Source organism: Catharus ustulatus, chromosome 6 (genome assembly GCF_009819885.2).
Source record: "Catharus ustulatus isolate bCatUst1 chromosome 6, bCatUst1.pri.v2, whole genome shotgun sequence".
NCBI lineage: Eukaryota > Metazoa > Chordata > Aves > Passeriformes > Turdidae > Catharus > Catharus ustulatus.
Window position 1 is genome coordinate 53,112,180 of NC_046226.1, and position 22,346 is coordinate 53,134,525.

The 22,346-nt window shown below is 37.5% G+C and overlaps 1 protein-coding gene across 4 annotated transcripts in view; it reads right to left on the reverse strand.

Annotated features, from left to right (window-relative positions):
- IRAG1 (inositol 1,4,5-triphosphate receptor associated 1) overlaps positions 1–22,346 on the reverse strand; it is a 71,187-nt gene that overhangs the window by 47,029 nt on the left and 1,812 nt on the right. For 3 of the 4 annotated variants that reach the window (XM_033063736.2, XM_033063733.2, XM_033063734.2), the window contains exons 1-2: positions 11,442–11,721; positions 1,103–1,220 (exon numbers count right to left, since the gene is read on the reverse strand). The exons of the other annotated variant lie outside the window; for it this stretch is intronic. The gene's annotated coding sequence lies outside the window, so the exon portion shown is untranslated. Of the gene's footprint in view, positions 1–1,102; positions 1,221–11,441; positions 11,722–22,346 lie in introns of those variants that run through there. 4 annotated transcript variants of the gene reach the window in all.

Sequence of the window (22,346 nt, forward strand, 5' to 3'; positions counted from 1 at the left end):
CAGCCCTTACTGTGATGGGTTAATATTCCTGAGGAAGGTCTGAATATTGAAAACATGCTGAATACACTTTGCTCTGGTACATTATTTAATCTTATTAGCTGACTAGAACATTAAATTTCACCCATTTAAATCATTATTTCATAGCATAAATGCAGCAGAAAATAACAGAACCATGTGCTTAAGAAAGTGAGGGATTCAGTTCAGTTCTGACCTCTTCAAGCGATCGGGTTCTTCACTGTATAACGACACATCTTTCACTATACCCTTCAAATATTTTGGGAAAGATGATTTTTTTTTTTTTTTTTTTTGCATTTTAAGAATTTCAGAACATTCAAAATACCGTGAATGTAATTACTCAGCACTTTCCAATAAACACTTGCCAGTAGAGTAAAGATTTACTACTGTGAAGAAGAAATTATCACTCCCCAATGCACTTAAGTGAAACTGGTCACTGGTCTGGTTTCTTCACCTGAACTGTTTATCAGATGTTGGCACTGTGCAATAAATAAATACTGCTTCAGGCTAGGCCCAAATGATTCAATTCACTGTAGTAAAACTCTTGGTGTTATTTAAAAGTAGCGGTCTCACTTCTTGCACTGCTGAACTAAATCTCACTTTTGTCACATACCCAAAGCACATTGTACTTCCCATCACCAAGAATGCTCAGTGACATCCTGTGTTTTATGAACATCCATTTAGGTGGAGCATTCATTGCAGTGGAATAATGTTTGATAGTTATGGAAAAAACTACAGCTTTTTGGATATTAGTTAGGCAATCCAACAATGATTTTTATCTTCTAGAAACATTCTTTTAGGTTTTCTTATCTTCTCATCCATGACCCCATCCATAATTTTTACTGAACAGTTTAATTAAAATTGTTTATAAAACTGCAATAATTTTAAAACTATGTATATGTTAATGAAGAATAAAATAAAGACTGAAATGTGTTAAAAACTGTCAGAATAACAACTGACCTGTGCAACTGTCCTGTGTACAGGGCTCCTTACTCACTGCACTGGATGACACCCACAAATGACAAATTAGGCCAACTGTTTCAAACAACAGAAGTAAAATTTAAAATGCAAACAGAAAGCTTATTACCTATCAGTGGAGTTTAAGGGCTGGAATTCTCATGGTCTGCATAGTGCTCTATAGCACAAGTGAAAGAATAATGAATATTCAGCAGGCTGATGGTTGGAATGCTGTAGGCAGGAACGTCCTGTTTTAAACATAAAGAAACAAATTTAATACTAGGTAGAAAATGGTGGGATTTTTTGTTTGAGCAAAATGAACATCTCCTTCCAAACAGATGACCAGGCAAAGAAAGAAAACAGGATGTTATCACAGGTTAATTTCTTTCAAATAACGACAGAATAACAAACCAGTGAGCAACAGAAACAAAGTGTGCAGTCAGTTTGCTTAAGAGCAAATGAGATGTCATTCTGCCACTTTTTACTGAAGTGAGCTGAAGGAAGACAGAAAGGGAGATCTTTAACAGGATCACTATAACTCATTTTGAAAGCATCTGTTTAGTGTTGCTGGTTTTCCAAATGTTATTTTTTAAAAAAAAGAGAAGAACAAAAATATTCTTCATCCATAAACCAAATATCTGCACACTCTGAATAATCTTCAGAGAAAGAGAGCAGTATTTTGCTGTATATTAAAAAAAAAACCCAAACAAACCCCTAAACCTATGACAGGTGATTAAAAGGGCACCTGAAGTAGTGAGCCCAAGTGAGCAGCGTTCATGACGTGGAATTCCTGGAGTTTCATCAGCCTTAGAGATTGCCTAGTGACCTTGAACATGCTCACAAGGACATAATTGGTGGAGAAACCACTTCAGATGCAAGGAAATTTTCAAGGAACAGATTCCTGAACCACAGTTGCTTTCTTTAAATGACCAGAAAACAGATAAGGGCTGCTGTCTCTGGGTATTACTTTATTCCCCCGGCTGAGCTGCAAAACATCTGTTGCATAAGGAAAGTCTAATTAGGATGGCTGCCTCTACCCAGATGGCTGACATTTACTTGCCATGGGAAGGACCTGTCCACTACCAACATTCCCATGAACCTGACTGACATGCCTAATGAGCAGGCTGAGCAGAGTCTAGACCCTGTTCCAAAGACTGCAGAAACCTCAGATCTTTTCCTTTTAGACACTGCAGGCTTCGATGGAAAAATCTGCAGAACAGATGAGGGTGTGTGTTACAAACCAATAGTTCTCTGCAGCACTTTGGAAAGCAGACAAACATATGGACTGCCACCAGCTATTAGAACTTGGTGTGAAATCACAAGAGTTATCAGCCTGCAGCTATCACGATCTGTTACACAGACATTTATGAATTTTTTCCAAAATAAAGATAGCAGTGCAGCAACAGACTGTTTAGTAACCTATGTCTCCTTACATTAAAAAATGAGTTGTTTCTAAGCAGTTGAGCTGTCAAAACCTGTTCTTTGGGTATTTTATTTTGATGATTTTGTGTCTTATCTCCCTCATAGAAAGCTTACATGTCTCCTAGTCTCCTACCAGTCTGGAGAGCCAAGAGACAGCATTTGCTGTGCCTAGTTTTAAGCTTCACACTTGCCAGGTTGCCAGCTGGCAGATCAAACAGAATCAGTGATAATTTCAGCTCATAGTGGAGCCTTTCCTCTTAGCAGCACTAAGCTGGGTCTCTCCTCTCTTACCACACCACTGATTTTCACTTTTGCAATCCTCTCCAGCCAAATTTAACAAGTCGGACGAGTTCAAAGGGTACTGGAAGGGAATGGAGGGAGGGCAGGGAAGAAAGGGGGAAAGAGACTTGGCTGACAACCAGAATAACAGCATAATTTTTAGTCCAAGGAAAACAATACCAAAAATAGATTTGGGAAAGAATAAATGCATAGCTAACACTTAAAGAAGGTTAGTGGACAACATATAAAGAGAAATGTCTTTCTAAACAATAGGCATGTAATGCTTTTTCTCTAGAAAGAAGCTTTTGTAGCTAACATAGTGTGTTCAGATCTCTCTCCTGCACTGCCATAAGCTGGTGATGAGTTTCAAGCTAAGCTGATGCAGGACCTGGCAAATATCAGGAAGTCTGTACTTCCATGGCAGATGCAAGTTCAGACGGACAGCATCTGAAACAGAGACTATATAGGAGAGCTCAGAAATACAGAATAAACTGGTGTCATAACAACTGTGGTAAGGGTGCTATAGACAAAGTTCTAAGGGAAATCAGGTCTCTTTGTTTCAAGTATTTACAGTATCATGGAAAATAAAAGCTACAGTTTTTAAGTTCCACACATCTCCTCTGTTGTCTTCTCCCCTTCCTCAATTAGGTTATTAATGTGACCACATATTCTCAACAACAAAAGTTACAATTTTGCAAATTTTGCACAGATGTGGTGGTTTTACAGGCACATGATGAACAGCCACAGAAGCACCTCCCAAGCTTGACATAAAAGGATAACCTTTGGAATTTTAATTACACAGGACTTTAATAAACAAGTATCAATAAATATTTATGGATCTAACATTTGGACTCCTCTATTAGATATGTAAAAAAACCCCAAACCAAGCAACAGCCAACAAACCAATCCCACAGTCAGTGCTGTTGACATTCCTGTTTAAGGATAAACCCAGGTAATTGTCCAGTACTCCATGTGGAACAGTTGAGAAGGAAAGTAAACAAAGAATCCCCACAGAAGTTGAGGAAGACACATGCTTCCACATTCACTGGAGTTTGTGCAGCTGTAAAGCTACAAATTGTCACATTTCTCAACACTTAAAACCAAAATTGAAACATTACAATTCAATTCCAAAGATGCTCAAGATTCATTTTAGAAAAATACTTTACAGAGATTGCAAATACAAGCTAGTAGAAATGAGAGAGGTGTTCACTATGTATGCAACATTGCAACCCTTATTTTGAGAAAAGTTGTGATCCATGTACATGGCAGTAGTTTATTCAGTCTTTTTAGAAAAACAAAAAAAGCCCAAAGGTACTTAGAGGTACTGCAGAATTTAAGTGGGCCTTCAAACTACAGAGTATCATAGTTGTCTCTAAGAATTCCTTCATCTACGTGTTCGTAACACCCTTGAAAAAGAGCATTAATCAATAACCAAGAACGGAAACAAAAATTTAAAATATGCATTTCTACCAATTATACATTCTTGATATCCGACATCTCAACTGGACTTCTAAGAGTATGTTAAAGAAAATATTTGAAACAACTATGTGACTGCTGTAGATTACCATATGCAAATTGACCCGCACAATGTTCTGCAATTTGAACCTTGAGGATTCATCAAGCTAATCGGAATAAAGAGGACCAGTTATTTTGCTTTCAAACAAGGCTTCAATTTCTCCAAGTCTTTCCTCTAACATTCCTTAGGAGTCAAGAGAACGAGGCATAGAAATGTCTGAGGAAACAATTCAATTCCATAACCAAATTACAGTTGCCAAAATAACATGCCTTCCTCTGCTCGCTATGTTTTATGAAGGAAGTTGAATTTCCTGCTCTGTTTGAGAAGCAACTGAATGTTCAAGGCTTTGAGCCTCACAGAGATGCTAAAGATTCCATTAGCTACTATTTAATATCTTTTCTTTTGGATAGCAGGGTTCCCATAACTGCCACGGGAACAAGGACATTTTACACTGACCACTGAGATGTTACAGGGAGAAAAATCTACACGGGCTGATGCAATCTGTAAGCCAATTTTCACACTTGTTACCATGGGACTGAAGGAATTTAGAGAAAGGTCAACATTTTCAGCAGCTTGTCTTGCAGAGAAATGGGAACTTGGTCCAAATATTCAACACACAAGTCATGAAAAAGCAACTGAATTCGGTAGGGACCTAACTGTCCCGTTTGACCCAGCCAGTTTGGGATTCACACAGCTGGGACACATTTTGCTCTCAGGTGACACCACAGGGTACCTGGAACTATGGGGTAACTCTGCTCTCCAATACACTGAGCACCTCTGTCACATTCTCAGTCCCACAATCTCCCTGTCCAGGAAAGGGCTGGTAATGCACTGTGGCAATTCGTACATCATTTTTGATATTTTTATTGCTATAGCAACTGAGTGTAGGCATTTAAACATAGCAACAGACTTTTTATAGCACTTTCTTGGATGTCAAAATGGCACGTTGTTTTATTTTCCAAGCAGATGCTCAGAAGATAAGTACACAGGATGATTGTACAGTACCCACCTTCAAAAGGAAGGAAAAAAACCTCCCAGCTTCACAACTTCTGAATCACACAAGCTGACAGATGAGTGTAAGATACGTTGTGAGTTGCAAGGTTTTTGTCGTGAGTTTGAGAGACTTTGTTCTGAGAAAACATTTCACCAACTAAGAATAAAATCAGGTGAAAAACTTGGTGGATCTGTGCCCATTTTGTAAAAAACTGTACAAGAAATTTACCAAGTCTTGCTCTGTAGAGAAAAAATGTCCATCAACTCTGATCTTTGCTTGTTAAGCAACTGAAAAAGGGAAATCATCTTTATATTAAGTGGAGCCAGATTCTCAGGAATGAACAAAGTCCACCGAGACAGACCCACAGGTCATGCACATGGGCAAAGCTCCACACAATCCAAACAGTAACAGCAATTTACAGGAAGAAAGTTTGACTGGCTGGATGGTTTAAGTAAATACAACTCACCATTTTCATAATAAGAATCACAGAATAACTAGGGCTGGGAGGGACCTCTGGAGAACATCCAGTCCAACCTCCCTGACAAAGAGTCACTCGGAGCAGTGACACAGGAATGCATTCAGGTGTATCCAGAGAGACTCCACCATCTCCTTGGACAGCCTGTCCCAGTGCTCTGACACCCTCAATGGAAAGAAGTTGTTTCTCATGTTGAGATGGAACTTCCTGTGTTTCAGAACTTCCTGTGTTTCAGTTTATACTCCTCATCCTGTCCCTGGGCACCACTGAAAAGGGTCTGGCACCACACTCTCAGCCCACCTTTGAGATATTTGTAAGCATTAATGAGATCCCCTCTCAGCCCTCTCTCAACTAACCAGGCCCAGCTCCTGTAGCCTCTCCTCATCAGAGAGATGCTCCAGACTCTTCATCCTCTTTGTGGCCTTTGCTGGACCCTCTCCAGTAGCTCCTTGTCTCTCTTGTCCTGAGGAGCCCAGAACTGGACACAGCACTCCAGGTGTGGCTGAGTAGAGGGGCAGGATGACCTCTCTTGACCTGCTTCCCTATGTAGCCCAGGCTACTTTATTTGTGTGCAGTATTTTTTTCTCTGGGTCCTTAATTTTAGAATCATTTCTAAAGTGATCAGTAAAAATCACCACTTGGTATTTAATGTAATTTCTGAACACATTACTAGACAGGGAAATACCAAATGGGAACAGGACAAATTTCCTTGGGGATCTTCAGGTATTATTCACCCTTCCATTACAATTATATGTCAGTTTTGCAGAGAGTGAGATAGTTGATGGCTGCCATTTTACTAAGAAAAACACCTAAAATCTGTTAAACAGAAAATGTCAAAGCCTTGCACAAAATTAATCCAACAGGAAATATCAGGCTTCTTATAAGGGTACAAGGTTGTTAATACTCCAGTGACTCTATTCCATTAGCACATAATAGATGAGTTTTGGAAGGGACATTTTAATGCTGTTTTATGCAGAAGAAATTTCAAACAGATCCCAAAAGCTCACCATGAAGATAAAAACTGAGTTTTACATGCTGAGGTTTTGGAATATATGCCACAAATTCTTTCTCCCTGTCCCTTACAGATATTTTTACTTAATGCATCGAGCAGCTTTCACACCTTCCTAATCCTAAGATACTTGGGAATTCTGAAAAATCTGCTTGAGTTTCAACAAATCTGCTCCACTGACTATTGCATTTACTAAAACCAGCTTTTAGAGCAGTGCTGATCATTTTATCTAACAAAGAACAGGAATAAGTTCTTAACTGCAACAGCCTCAGGGAAGTGAGGATGGGCACCACTGGACTGGCATAATGGAACAAGGCACAACATGTAGGTTTGCTTCCAAGACTTTCCCAGTCTGAGGTGATGTACAGAACATCACACTGACTTAGCACCTCCTCCTGGGACAAACTCCACCCTTTCCTGCAACTAGGCCCAAATGATTTAATTCTATTTTCATAAGCCCAGAGGTCAGTGCCTTTCATTAGCTATTTATAAAGAAAAATATGAGAAATTCAGTGGCTGAAATTGGGAAGCAATTTTCATACATTGCCAAATTATTTCCCTTCCTTTCTACAAGCTCTCCTTCAACTTATGGCTAGACTCTCTATTTTTAAATTTTCTGTTCAGCAGTTACAGCACAGCTCAGCACAAGTTTGGAAGTTTTAACAGGAAACATTAATTGATATATGAAACCTTACCATATTCTACTACCTTCTAAAAGAGACTGGACAAACTGAGAACACATTCAAAAACTAAATAGAGGATTTTTCTTGTCCAAAATTTCAGAAGAAAGATATAATTTGACAGATTTTGTAATCTGTTAGTACAAAATAAGATGGGTGAAAATAAACCTGCTTCTCCTACCCAGATTGCCCTGAGAGAGTCTTTACCTTTGTGGTGCTAAGTGCCTCCTCTGGCAACACTGAAGTCAATGGAAACTTTGCTGACGATTTCAAAAGCAAAGGCTCGGAGCCAAATTCCCCATGTATAACTTCAGTCTTACAAAACATTCTGCACAATTATATAAACAGCAATAATTTTACTCAGAAGGCAAGTCTCTACCCCAAAGCAATTATTTAACTTGCCCCAGCAGCCCAGAATTTCTATCACGCATTCATTTTCAGAATGCAAAATATTACAGTGGGTAAGAAAACAGTGTACAGCTCTTACATAAAAAGCTTTCCCCACAACCACTGTTTGTTATATCAGCTTTTCAACTCCTTTGCCCTTTGCAGAAATCCCAGTAAATAATCTAGTGGGCTGTATTTTATGGCCATGAGATTGCAGTTCTCTTTGGACAATCACCAGGTGCATTTACACACAAATTAGGGGACAGCAGTGACTCTAAAGTACACATGTGCATCACGACAAAACACAACAGAATATGCTTTAGTTGGGGAAAAAACTTCCAGGTTTATTTACCTGACATACATTAGGTGGCAGTTCTGCATGCTTCCCTCCCTGCTCCTCTCATCCTTCCCTGTCCCAGCAACCTCTGTTAGCATAAGGAAAGATCATATTCTACAGGCCTTACTTGTCCAAACCCACAGATCTCTACAGATGTTCACCATACTATAGGTCCCTGATTACTTGTGATAGCTAAAGATTTTGTGTTTTGCACATTTTAGGATAGGTGAAAGTTCTAGCATGTGGCAAGACATTATTGATTCCAGCTATGAAATGGAGGTGAATGTGCGGTCTTTGGTTTTGTTGTTTCAATCTTGTAGATATTTCATAAATTTGGTAATTCCTTAGTAAAATTTAATTCTCAAATTGTTTTCTGAGATTGTAAAATTAACAATAGGCACACTGAAATTAACCTAAAGGAACAGAAATATAAAGCAAAAAAACCCTATTACATCCACCTACTTAGATTAGAGGATTTAATCCAGGGATGCCATTAGAGCTGAAGCTCTCCATCAAAACCTGAGGTTACAAGTCCACTTGTTCTAAATAACAAATCCCTCTCTCCTTTTCAGAATCAGTAGGACCAACTTTCCAGGGAGGGAAAGTGAGTTATTACTTCAAAGCACTACCATAACAGTCATAGTCTAAGCTCTCCACAACAGCTCTACACATGTACATAAGCTGTAATTCATGTCTTGAGTCACTAGTTTAGAAGTTTACAGAGATCCATCACCCACTCAGATTTCCTTTCTGTCAGTGATACTGAGATCCAAAACATCTCTTTGACCCACTTTTCAAAGGAAGCACAGACAGAGAGTACATCACAAGGAAATTCTTCTGTTTAGTTTACAGGAAGGCTGCAAGTTAGGACAGCAAAAAGATGTACCTCGGCTCACAAATCCCCCAGATCCTTAAATAGCCCACAAACCTTGAAACAGCAAGGATTTTCTTTCCCCCTACACTCACAAGCCACTTTATCTTTCCTTTTCCTGGACTTACATACTTCTCTAAAAACAGCTAATAGATGAGGAAGGAGAACTCCATGTGAGGAACATACAGGTATAACGTGTGAAAGGAGAAGTTTTCAAATCTGTCTCTCCCAGGTACAACTCTCTATGCCTCACTTGCCATATTCTGTCCCAAGTAACTTTTTAAAAAGTTATTTGACACCAAACTATCCTCAAAAGCTGTTAGGAAGCAGACTGATTGAAAGAAGGTTGGAAGAGGCTGGGGCTAAACACTGGAGTTATGAATCTGGTTGCTAGATAATTCTTAATTTCCAATGTTTTGGTGCCAGATAAATAGAACTATAGTTATTAAAACTGACCCAGACGGACAAAAAGATAGGAGGTAGGGAAGCATACAGGTTTCATGCCCACAGACAATTTAGAACTTACTCCAGAAAAATGTGAAGTGGGTGGATTTCTAAAAGTTAAATACAATGAAAATCTTAGGTACGTATCAGTGCTGATCTTAACACAATATTCATTACACACAAATAACTTCTACTTTTGTATTAAATTACACTTTTGTCACGATGATATCTTTACTGAAGATAAATTTACATATAGTTACTTTATTATGTATCCTAAGTCACAAAATAAAAAATAATCATGTGAAATAAGAACAATAGTTGTTGAAGTGCTATATCACGTATTAGAAATATATACTTAGTTCAGACTTGGAGGACTTAGACACAGATTAGTTATCCCAACCTTTACGCATTGTGAAAAACAAGTTATGGAAAGTTAAACACCTTCTAGAATACCATCTAAACTTTTACATCCTTGCATAAGTTGAAGTGTTGCATAAAACATCATAAGCAAAATAACACACAAGACCAACAAATCAGAACAAGGGTCTTTGGAGGCCAGAAATGTAAGAATATTATGTAAGTGAGGACCCTCAGTATTCAGCATTTCATACACTGGACTGATTCTTAATTTCCACTATTCTAATAAACTTAGATATCTGTGAGTTATGTCATTAGATTATTAGGCTCCAAGTGTGGTATAATTGCTGATTTGGGATATTATTGTTTATTTAAAACATGAAGGTAAGGTAGAAGTTTAACCTAAATGTACTAAGCTGTTCACTAATGACAGTCCAGAGAAAAATAAAAGGAAAACTATTACAAGTTTTGCAACAAGATCTGAAATGCTTTAACAAGTAAGATTCATTTATCACAGTCTCTTGAAGCTGAAGAAAACTTTCACTGAAATGTACACAACACCTACCATATGAAATACAAATGTAGTGACTGTCAGCACTCACTAGAACACTGTCTACACTCAGAACTCTAAATTGACCCAATCTCTGTATGGCAGAAACAAAAAACTATGCTCTAATCACTCTGCAGAGATGGAAATTCATTACTGATTGCAGAGAATTTTTCACCAGGTGAAGCCATGCTATGCAGATTTGAAAAATCAACTCACTAACACAAGTTGTTCGGAATGTGAGTTAGTAACAGAAACCTAAATCTTTAATTTCAGCTATCACTTCCTTGCACTGACCTCATTCTTTCATGTTGTTTACATTCTGCTGTCTGGAGCAAAAGAAGACCTTAACATACACATTAGTAAGACAAAAATATGTTTTAATTTGTCAAGGAAAGTAAATACACTTCAGTGCAAGGTACCTACCAAATAGCACAGATAAAACCGAAAACCAAAATATCAGGAAAAGCAAATAATGAGCTTTTTCTGTACTAAAAAACCCAGTTTTAGCACTTCAAGATATTTGTTTTTCTCAGTACAGCATTCCAATTAAACACAACTTCGTGGTATTAATTCACATCAAACAGGACTAAACTCAAACACAGACTGTATAAAGAAATGGCTCTGGAAATGCCTTTTTAAAAGATAAGTTCCAGACAAGCAGGTAATCCACCAATATGAACCACTCCAGCAGTGTTAAAAGCATGAGCAAAGTCATACAATTAAAAAAAATTAAAAGAAAAAGAGCAATCTGTAACTTATCTGTTTCTCTGTAACATGGATTGCTCCTAAGACTCTCTCTTGCTTAGCACAATACAGATGACAGTATCTGTGAATCAGGTTGCCTTGAATTACTGACTACATACCTTTATTAATCAAGTCTCAGTATAACTAGCACAGCTTTTTCTTTTTCATTCTTGTATAGTCCCAGACTGTTTGTAAGCAGAACGAGATTGCATTGACTACACCCAGTTTTTAAGCAGCTAAAATCTGACTAAGAGATAGAATTTGAAGAGGGTGGAGGAGAAGAGGTAAAGAACCAGCCCCTCGGTATCATAAGCGCAAGGTACTGTACCTTTAAGGAGGAAAAATGGTTCCGTTCTGTTTCACAGCTGAAAAAGAGCTTATTCCTGGTTATAGAGATTACTTACCTAAAACTTCAGTTATTCTTCTCTTTCCCCTCGGGCCAGCCTCTCTTTCACTCTTGGGAGCTTTTACCATTTAAGGTCAATGTTACATCTGGCTCTAGTAACTAAAGCTGAAGCAATTTTTAACTCGGAGATCCAACAGGCTGCCTAACATTAGAATGAGAGTTTAAATTTAAAGTAACTCTTCAGAAAGCTTTTCTTGCCTCAGAGAATTACAGAATTAAAGGCTCTCCTATTCTGGCATAAGTACTCTGGGTACAACATGATGCAGACATCCCATTAGCATTCTTCAAGTTCAGTGCATATAAGCTCTACTTACTTCTGATTAAAATGGGCAAGTAGGAAGAACAGATGAAACAGTTTACATCATGTTATGTTAACCCTTAGAATTTTTTACTGACACAGATGCTACTGTTTTTCATTGCTCTCCCCCTCCCGTTGTTTGGTCAGAAGAGTCTAAATTAGAGAGCAAATAGAAGGCATGTGAACTTTTAAAGAACGCTGGCTTCAGTCCAGTCACGGGCTCTGCTCTCCACTTGCAGAATAGGAATAATTCCCAATGAAGTCCGCAGAATTTGCTTGTATCCCATGAGAAAAAGTAGCTACAAATGAGGCTTGAAGAGGGAAAAGAAACCCAAAATCTTTACCACAGTACATTCAGGTACCTACAGAGCAATCACATGTATGTGATTCAGAGCTCTCAGCTCTAAAACTGACAGAGATTTTACTTCAGCCCTTTAGCTACTGCAGACTATTTACTTATGACTATTACAATTACATCCACAGATCCTAACTAAAAGTTCCCTAATGCCAGGTGCTGGGAAGTTATTAAATGTAAGAAAGCCAAACCCTGTCCAAAAATCCTTTCACAACTGAAGACAAAAGAAAAGAAGGTAGGTAATGTGGAAAAAAAATTAAAATAAAGGCGCAGATTGCATGTAAAATTATTTGATAGTAAGTTTTGAGCGGATATATTAGGGCTGTTTTAAGACAAAGCAGCAAAAGATACTAAATTAACTGCCTTTTGCCAGTGGCTGATAAGAGCAGCAAGACAGAAACCAATCAGACAAAGGAAAGAAATAAGGATTTGTCAATTTGACTTGGAAAGCACCATAGGAATCTGGTGCATGGCTTGTAGGAGAAGCGGGTAAAGATGACTTGATGGCAACATAGCACAGAAAATAAGGAGCTGAGCACCTGCTTTGTGCCACATTATGTTTCAGCTGGCATAAGAAAGTCTATTATTCTGCACTTAAGACATTCTTAGTTCCAGAGATCAGCAAAGAAGAAAAAAGCTCTGAAAAACTTCTCTAACACTGGTGCTTAAGCTTGTTCCCCACATAAACAGAGTAGCTAGGTTTTTCCCATTCCTTTTCAGGTATTGATGTCCTCTGTCCACTCACAGTCCTTGACACCTGCACTGACTCTGACAAGGCATTTGAACACACCTCCTTTCACCTTTTTTAATTACTACTTCATTACCCGCAAACTCACATTCAGAAATAGCCTCTTGTGACTCAGCATGGTTTCAATCTTCCATCTAGCTTTCTGCAGCTACAGAATTTTCACTAGCATCTGTAAATCATCATTTTTCAGTTTTACCATCTCAGAATTTCTAGGCCACAAGTGTCAAATGCTTAATTTGTCTGCAACAGAAGTTGTTGTGTTTCTGTAAAATCTGCTTTCATCCCTTTCAGAGCATCAACGGCTTTGAACCCAGTTTGGGCAAGAACAAGTTGTTTACTGTCTTTCAGCATTACTGTCCTCTGGGAAATAAAACTTTTTGCTGAAGTTGCTTGTTCATTGGTCTAGCATCCTACAGCCACTGTTGGCCAAATTTAGCCCAAATTTGTTAAAGTCACTGAGGCCTCACAATATTTTCAAGTTCCCAGAGAGTTAGTGAAACCAGTGCTTGTAAAGCAGATTTAAGCTACTGTCCCTACTAAGGAGAAAACCTGTCGTGGCAGAGTTTCAGTTTTGTTTGGCCCCTCCACTTGCACCACACAAACATGACCTGTGCTGTCCAGGTAAGATGTAGGGGATATAGCAGGATCCTGAAGGTACTCACAAGATGAGGAAAACAAATCTTCCAGCAATCTTCTGCTCCCGAAATTGTTTTGAATATTCTGTTCTATAACTTTGGCAGATCACAGATATTTGTTTAACGTGAGCAATTTGAGGCCAAACAGAGGTGAAAGCTGCTAGCTAAAATCTAAATTACTGAATGATGAAATATTAGCAGCTAAAATTCAATTATTTTAACTAGATTGTTAAAATTCTATAAAGAAGGCATAGTAACATATACCATATAAAAACATCATTTGATTGATTTATTTTTTTTAAGATCTGGTGACAGCTGTTTTTGTAGAAACATTCTAATACAGATGGCTTGGCCACTCCCCCAATAACACAACATATTTATGTTGCCAGTATTCCAGCATTGTATAATCCTGAGAGAGCAGGAAATTATTTTTTATAGTTATTCTGAAGTATTTCAGAGTAGCTAGATGCAGTTCTCTGCAGTTACATACAGCTTGGAAGTTATGGCATGTGTGTGTCCCCATCTCACCAGTTAACTTCCCATTTCCATAATTTTCACAGGTCTGTGACCTATGAAAGCAGCAGTGCAGGAGTAGCAAATTTAACACAGCCATGTTAAGTGTCCTGGGTTGGGCTCCTCAAGTTCTAAGATTTTTACTTGTGCCTTTGAGGAGATGAAAACCAGCACTAAACACAAGCACTAAAATCTTTGCTATACTGAAACAATGGAGAGTTCGGGTTCTCAGGCTGAAGTAAAGGTAAGATCCATACAGGGACTTCATTTTTGGAGCACAACCATTTTCAAGTACAAGCTTTGTCCAGCAACAGCAGAAAAGTGATCTTGCCACAATCTTTGGGGTTTTTTTTTTTTTTAGCTCTGGCTTTAATTGGGCCATCTGGGAGATAAGAACTTTAACTCAAATAGGATATTTGTGTGGAAACAGTTGTAAGTATCTTCATTTGAACTTGAGAATTCCTATATTTTAAATATTATTATTGTTGTTGTCATTTTTGAAGATTTTATGCTTTAGGGCTTAAAGATATTTTGCATTAAAATGTTGTTTATTATCCTTCCTGCACATATGTAATACCCATCCATAATGGCAAGTCACGATTACATGCTCTATTTTTTATCCAGTGACTAAACTATAAAGATTATTCATCAGACAGGCTAAAAATTTGCAGCAGAAGTGATAACATTTGCACTTAAAACTGGAGTTCTAGGACACGAGTTTTCATGCTCCATTTTAAAAGCATCTCAATAATGTTTTTATCAGTTAAAACTTCACTTGCATCACACTTAGAATGCATCTCTGTCCATCTCGGGTCCACCTCACAAATAACAATGTGCATTGACAATTTTCTTTATTGAATCATTCTCATCATCTTATTTCTCCACTGTATGGAAAAAACTAGCAACCTGAGTTAAAGTTTAAACCAAATTTTTGTTGTGTTCCTTTGATTTCTTGCACAGAACATTTTTCCAAATTTAAATATTTAGTCCTGCGTAAGATTTGTGTTTTCAATGGCTTTTCTGGCTTGTATGTTGTTAGCATCATAGTGCACACAATACTGGAGTCACCTTCTCTCACCTGATGGCACTCATTATGCAAATCTTATTTATGTATGCAATTCTTATCTGCTAGTTTCATCCAACAGGAGGGAAAAAACAATTCTGCTAAGTCAATATATGAAACAACAAAAAAAATTCAAGGCAAAAACATGCAATAAAATTTTCCCATCTGGGACTCATTCTGCTGAATATTAAATTGCAAATACAACCCAGGAAAACTGAACTAAAATGTGGACTGGTTCAAAAGAGTGGTATTAATCAATAGCACTTTGCCAGTCAGCTATGCTAGATCAATTATGTAAAATGTAACAAACTTTATTAACTTTTAATAAAGTTTATGCAGCAACTTATCTGACAGGCAGGGAATTTGCTTCCAACTTTTTCCAGCAAAAGAGAAAGCTGATCACATGCTAAATTAAAAGAATATACAATTGCAGAGCCTGCAGAAGGAGGTAAGGAGAGGTTTGCCAGAGCTCAGTCATGTTAAAGAAAACATCTCTATGGACAACAAAAGTTTGCTTTGATGTCATGATTGAGGTACAGATGATCCTGTACACCAACCCACATTACGTGGAAAGATTTGAGACTTTAGGGACAAGGACTCAAAGCTCCTGCAAAATCCCTCCTCACCAAGCCACAAGGAGTCGTTTTATCTATAAAAAGCTAACATTTTTCTCAGTCCCAAAACAGCCAGCTAATAATCTCTATATGAGAAACAGGTAGGACAAGAAACAGAATGTCAATCTGTTTTCCAGCTTTCATTGCCAGATGATCAATAAAATGATCCAAACTGACAAACACACTTTCAATGCCCAAGTCCTTCTGGACAAATGTTACTCAAAGCATTTAAAGCAATCATTATATTTTCTTTTCCCATATTCATGTCTTTTTTTTTCTCCTTCCATTAAGAAAGTGGTTTCAAAAATGGAGCTTCAATAAAGCACCAAATTAGGATGTTTATAATAACTTATGGGAAAGCAAAACAGTATCAGAAATTTAAACCTTTGTGGGCAAGGAAGTTACTCTGTTTCCATGCCCTTAAAATCTACCAAGAAGCTAAATATATCAAATATTTTTTTAGCACACATAAGAGTCTTCCAAGGTCATGAATGCATTTCAGTCTAATTAACTGTTTTCTGAGGCTGAGTTTTAATTTCTGTTAATAGCAATTGAAATCTGTGTTCTAGGGAAAAGCCTTTTGGAAAGATGACACAAAAAAAAGCACTGATAGTTTTTGATCTTGGGGGGAGGGCAGAGAAAAAAAAAAAGGAAAGTTTATCAAACAAAGAAAATTTTCCAGAAGATTTGATGCAGTCATAGCCATTGGATAACTAATCATCTATAGAGAGCTTCTCCCATCAAGCTCATTTTCTCTTTTGATTTTGGGGCTGGTGGGGGATTAAAATGTGATCTACAATAGCAGGATTTCAGAAAAAGAGGAGGGATGAAGTTTTAAAATCACTTTTCTAGGGATCTTTTAGGAAAGCTAAAGAGGTTAATAATTACTATGACTAAGCTGCACCTGACCTTAGCTGTGGGAAATTAGACAGAAAAGAAGAATAAGGAGAATTCCAAAGAATTACAGGCTTCTCCTTTCACATGGCTGTACAGACATATAATAGCATACTCTGGTAATCTGAGGTACAAGTGAAGGAGACTGGTACTGCACACCAGTCTACACCAAACTAGTAAATGCTATACCTCTTCCTGAATTCAGAATGCATACTGAACTTGGACTTCCTGCCATATATCAGTCTAGTGCAAGAGAAATTAAAATATTGCAAGAAGATAGTTAAGATTTGCAGGAAAAAGATGCAATACAGATATTTTTTTAAGGATTTAAGATTCCCTTGCTGAATGAATCAAACATTGCTAATCTCACGTGAAACTTGATACCAGCATATCCCCTACCCACACTGATCCAGAATGCTTGCAGATTCAATTAACAGCCTTAGATTATAAGAATTATTTGCAGGCTGAAGTTTACATTTACCACATCATAATAATAAACATCTGAGGAAGCAACATGGGAAGATTTCATTAGGTACCCTGTAAGTGACTTCCATTCCTACAGCAAAAAGTAAAGATAAGTATAAATCCTGGTCTAAGACTGATTTTGGTTAACCTTTTTTTTTCAATGCTGCAATTTAACGTAGCCATTTGTTGTAAAGTTTCCCAAAATATGGATAGAAATCTTATTCCACCTTTACCAGTGGAATTTTAGAGAAGAGCTTTAACATACAATTTTTGTTGACTGGATTACTGCTGCTGCCAGACCATTGCAGGGTTCACTGGATGGTTTGTGGTTTTGTACTTTTCCTTAGACAGTATTAAGATGATAAATTGAAAAAAGGGGGGGGAAAAAATAGGAATGTCTGTAGATCAAGTTGTCTGTCACTTTCCATTGTAACACAGCACTTCTGCATCTTCGGATAATTGAGATATGACACAAGTGTGATCATTTGGGTCAAAGTAACTGGCTTCAAAATGTTGTTTTTCAGCCAGCATGTTTCAACTGTTTAAAAATAAAGGGGGGGGGGGGGCAAATTTTTTTTATATACACTATATATGTAAGAACATTTTCTACAATTTTAAAGAAGCTGCTTGATATTCTACAGAAAACGGATTGAATTTGGGACTGCAACCATAATTTTTGCTTGTCTCTTTGGAAGTATCCAAAGGGTATTAATTTTTAATTTTTCAAAAAGTCTCAAATAACACATTTCTACTGAGCACATGTTTGCAGTTTCAGAAAACAACAGGAATTGATTATGCATAGTCAGTATCACCATATGCACATAACTAAATGTTTGTCTGTCTTGAATCTTTGCAAAGCTGGGATTAATAGAATCATTTATTTTACATATTTGCAGCTTCACACAGAACTAGCTGTTGGTGCTTCATTCTTTGCCAAAGTTTAACAGGATGCATTGCAGTGAGAATTTTTGCCAGGTAGCCCTTGAAGCACACTGCATTTCTGCCATGCCTCCAGAACTACCTAAAATACAGTTTTATGTATTTGTTGGAAAGATATACCATTATCAACAGGAGACTCTAAAATGACATTTTCTCTACCTGCTCCTTCTACAACCCCATTTTCACCCTCCCCTCTGAATTAGATTGCATCTTTTTCACCTCAGATCTAAAGCCTAAAACATCCTCTCTACATTTGTTCCTGTACTTCAGTCTGATCATATTTTCCTGGTGGGTGTTTATTAACAAGAAGCCACTGACCTATTTTTCTGTATGTTCTCTTCCTAAGATCCTCCTCAAGGTGAATGCTCTAATTCTAAACGATATAAGTGTTTTGTTCCAAAATGTCATTAAAATTAGGGATTTTTTGGTTGTTTTAATTATAAGCAATATTTTTTTTTATTTTTGATAGAGTTGCTCACAATTCAAAAAGCAAATACTTATCTGTTATTTTAAAAGAAATGTTAAGCTTAACATCAGTCTTATACAAAGACATTTAACCCTAAAAGTTCTCATAAGTAGATACCCTAACCTACATATATCTATACATACATACTTTTATATAAAAATCAATGCCACCTTGCGATATAGTGAACTGTCACAAAATGAGACTGACATGCCATTAGTAGGAAACGTATATTCCAGGATGAATCAAGTCATACTGCAACAAAGCAGTGAAACACTCATCAGTTTTGTGTTGCAATCACCACAGCAAGTGAATCTGCTTTTTGATAGTGTTTGCTTCACTTAAAACACAGAATGTTCACCCACAGCAGCTTCAGACCTTTCATCCATCTACATAACAGAAAAAAAAAGCCCCAAGATAATCCAGGACAAAACCAAAGCAACTTGAATGTTACTTGGACATAATGAGTATGTGAGAATCCAGTAATTCTGATGAGATATGAGGATTCTGGAACTAAGAGAGTTTAACTAAAAGTTAAGCATATTAATTGACCCTGAATCCAGCCACTCCATATTCTGATGCTGCTACTGTAGTGAAATTTAACAAGAGAAAAAATTGCCAATATGATTTATAACTGCTGCATCTTGGAGTGCCATAGTATCCTGCTCTGCCTGGCTGATGTACAATAAGATACCAAAGTTAACAAATGCCCCAGTACTCCTGCAGGTCCCAGCATGGCAGGGAGTTCATGTTCCCTCTTTTTCCCTCCAGTGGGGTTGGAACAGAGTGGAAACAGTTATTCTACTTTTGTACGAGAGATCAAACATGCAAGTTGAAAGTCCCTTCACTTTTTACCAGAATATCTGGGCTTTTGTCAGAAGAATGAGAACTGCTGGAAGAAGCTTGTCTTCTAAAGCTGCTTCCCTCCACTCTGAATGGGATTCACACACAAGCATGTGCTCAGAACCCCTGAGCAATGAACTATAAGGAATGTAAACAAAGCACAAAGCATAGTAAAAAAAACCACACTCTATTCCTTCAAACAGTGATGGACATGACAGTGAAGGAGAGTTGATGTTTTTCCTAGTACAAGCTGCATAGCTTTTACCAGGGGAAGGAAGAAAAATATTCAGTGTTGCTTCATCATGCTCTCTTGACTGACAGCACTGGTTGCATTTGCAGGGGATTGCTTCAGTCAGGAAAAATGACTGTCAGCATTCCTTTTCCCTGGAAATGCTTCCACTGTTTCTGAGTAAGCCACATGACTTCACAGTGCTTTAGGTGCTGTCTCTGCTTTTCACAAAAGCCATGTACATTTCCTAGCTGCCTGCATCCTGTTCTTAATCAACTTGTCAATCAAATTTTATGACTTCTGGTTTCTGGTTTTCCTTCCCTCTGAAGCCTGGCTAGGTACAATGCAATTGCACTGTTCTTTGAGGGGAACCTACTGATTTTTTTTGTTTAAAAAGCTACCAAGGTAACAACCCCTTCCTGGGAATTCTTAGTCCTCCTGCAAAACCATGCAGTTGCAATTTTGAGTAAAAGCAATTATCCTCTTTTAAATTGTGGTCCAGAGAACCCCAAGAAAAAGCTGCTCACCAGCACATTGAAATCAAAGTGCTGCTTGTTCACTCTGGCATTTGTTCCCTCTTTGGGGAAATGCACAGTTGGGTAATACTTTCTGATACACTTTTCAAAATTTGCTTTCTATCCTACTTTGATGCCTCCTAAAAAAACCCCAAACTACTGTGCTCATTCTGTTTTATTCAAAGACACATTCATTACATTTATATTTCTTTCACTTGTTTCTTCTCCAGTTTTAGTGTCTAAAAACTAGCAAGGTTCCTAAGCCTCATACCCTTGAATCTATTCTAGATAATTGTATCTTATCAACCTCTCAAAGCCTGACCACATCAAAATGTTTCTTGAATTTTTTTGTACAGCTATCCTTGTTTTATTTTCTTTGCAAAAGAAATATGGAATTCTGTGTCTGGCAAATATGTTTTTCTCCACAGATTCAAATGTATTTCTATTTGGACATTTTGTAGCCCAAAACACATTTTAAAAGCTCTTTTAATTTAGGTTTCTCTTTTCACACATGGTTTCTTACAGTGACCAAGTTTACACCCAACAGAAGCAAAGCTCTGAAAACTTCAGCAAAAAGCAAATAATTAGGAAAGATCAGCATGAATTGGGAGCTATTCAGTCAATAGGACAACTAAATACAAAGAAGCTATTTCAGCTGGAGTAGAGAATATGCATGACTAATTAATATCAGGCAATTACAAAAAGTTCAGATGCAAAATCTCGTATCATCAGCTTCTCATCTAAAAATTTAGACACTCAAATCTTACATGAGCACGTGCAAATGCCATACAATTTTACAAGCTATAGAAATCAATAAATAGATGTAGCTAAATCAATGCCCAGAATAACTTCATCCATTGCCTTTGATAAGGATGCACATAAAGCTATATAAATTTAAACTCTCTATCCAAAGCCTGCTGCTGTTTACAGGAAACAGGCTCACCATCAAATAAGAGAGGTAACAAATAGCTGTTTAAACAAGTGGTTTGGTGATTAAACTGTTAAGTGACCTGACATCAGGAGGGGGCAAGAAAAACTGTGCAAAAGTCACCAAACCAAATTGAAGTTTACAGGTCAAATTCTATCAGGATTCCTTTGACTTGGAGCACAAAGCCATCTTACCAACAGGAGTCCAGCTGCAGTGATGTTGTATTTTTCACCATAAACCATTGTGCACACAAGCAAATTAAGTGGAAGTCAATGAAATAGAAAATTTTTGGAATTTGTATGTTGTATGTATATATGTTGTATGTATATATGCATATTAAGAGTTTGCACTATAGTATCATAATGAAAATTGCTGGATCCACAGAAAGAGGGTTTTTCTGCTAATGGAGTAGATATGTTCACCAAGCTAGGAACAATGGAAAAAGCTGAAATTTCTCTACTGTTCTGGCTATAAAAATAGAGTATTAAGAATATTGGCCAGAGTTAGCAAGAGCTGCTGCTAATATTAGCCTTCTTAGGGATGGTGTTTGGGAGTCATCCTTAAACAAAGGGTCAAAAAAGGAGATGGAGTCTCTTGGGAAGAAGTCATGAGTCATGATTGAGTCCACAGAAACAAAGATGAGACTGGCATAACCTTCACAAAGCTGGAAAAGGAAAACAATAAGAAAGAGGCAAGGTGAGGAGCAGAAACTAGTCAGGATAAATTGCACTAAGCTGGATGAACGTCATGCTTTAGAAGACAAAAATGACAGATTCATGAACATCTTTCAGCCCTCAGACTGAAGACTTTTAGGCAGACATGACAATACATAGAGAAAGGAAGATTTTGCTGTTACATTTGTTGAAACTGGGTGTTTTTCATGCCATTAAATAAAGCTTCATGTTCAAAAAACTGCAGTTTCTTGTAGTCTATCATTTTTTGAAGACTTGAACTGTAGACTTAAGACAAAAATCTATGGAGTAATGTGAGGAATCTCTTAGTCAGTTACTTATCCTCAAACAAGATAAATCTCCAAACATTTAGGATGTTCCCCAAACAGCTGGGATTTAGATTTCTACTACTGTGAAGCAGCAGCAGAGGAAAAATGCCAGAAGAGGAAAGCATGTATCAGTGCATACCAAAATCCTTGGAAGCTGACTGCATGCAAGCCCTGTGGGCTCAGGAGCCCAACAAAAGCCTGGGCAAGAAGAGTGTGATCACATTTATGGAACAATTTGAGAGCAGAGCTATGTTTAAAGCCCTACAATCATTAAGCTGTGAGGCACTTCATCCAAGCATCTATTGTTTGCTAAAAAGATGTAAATTTCAGCATAATTAAAACCAAACTATGTTTGTACTATAGAAAAACAAAGTTATTCCCTTACCAGATCAGTGCCACAT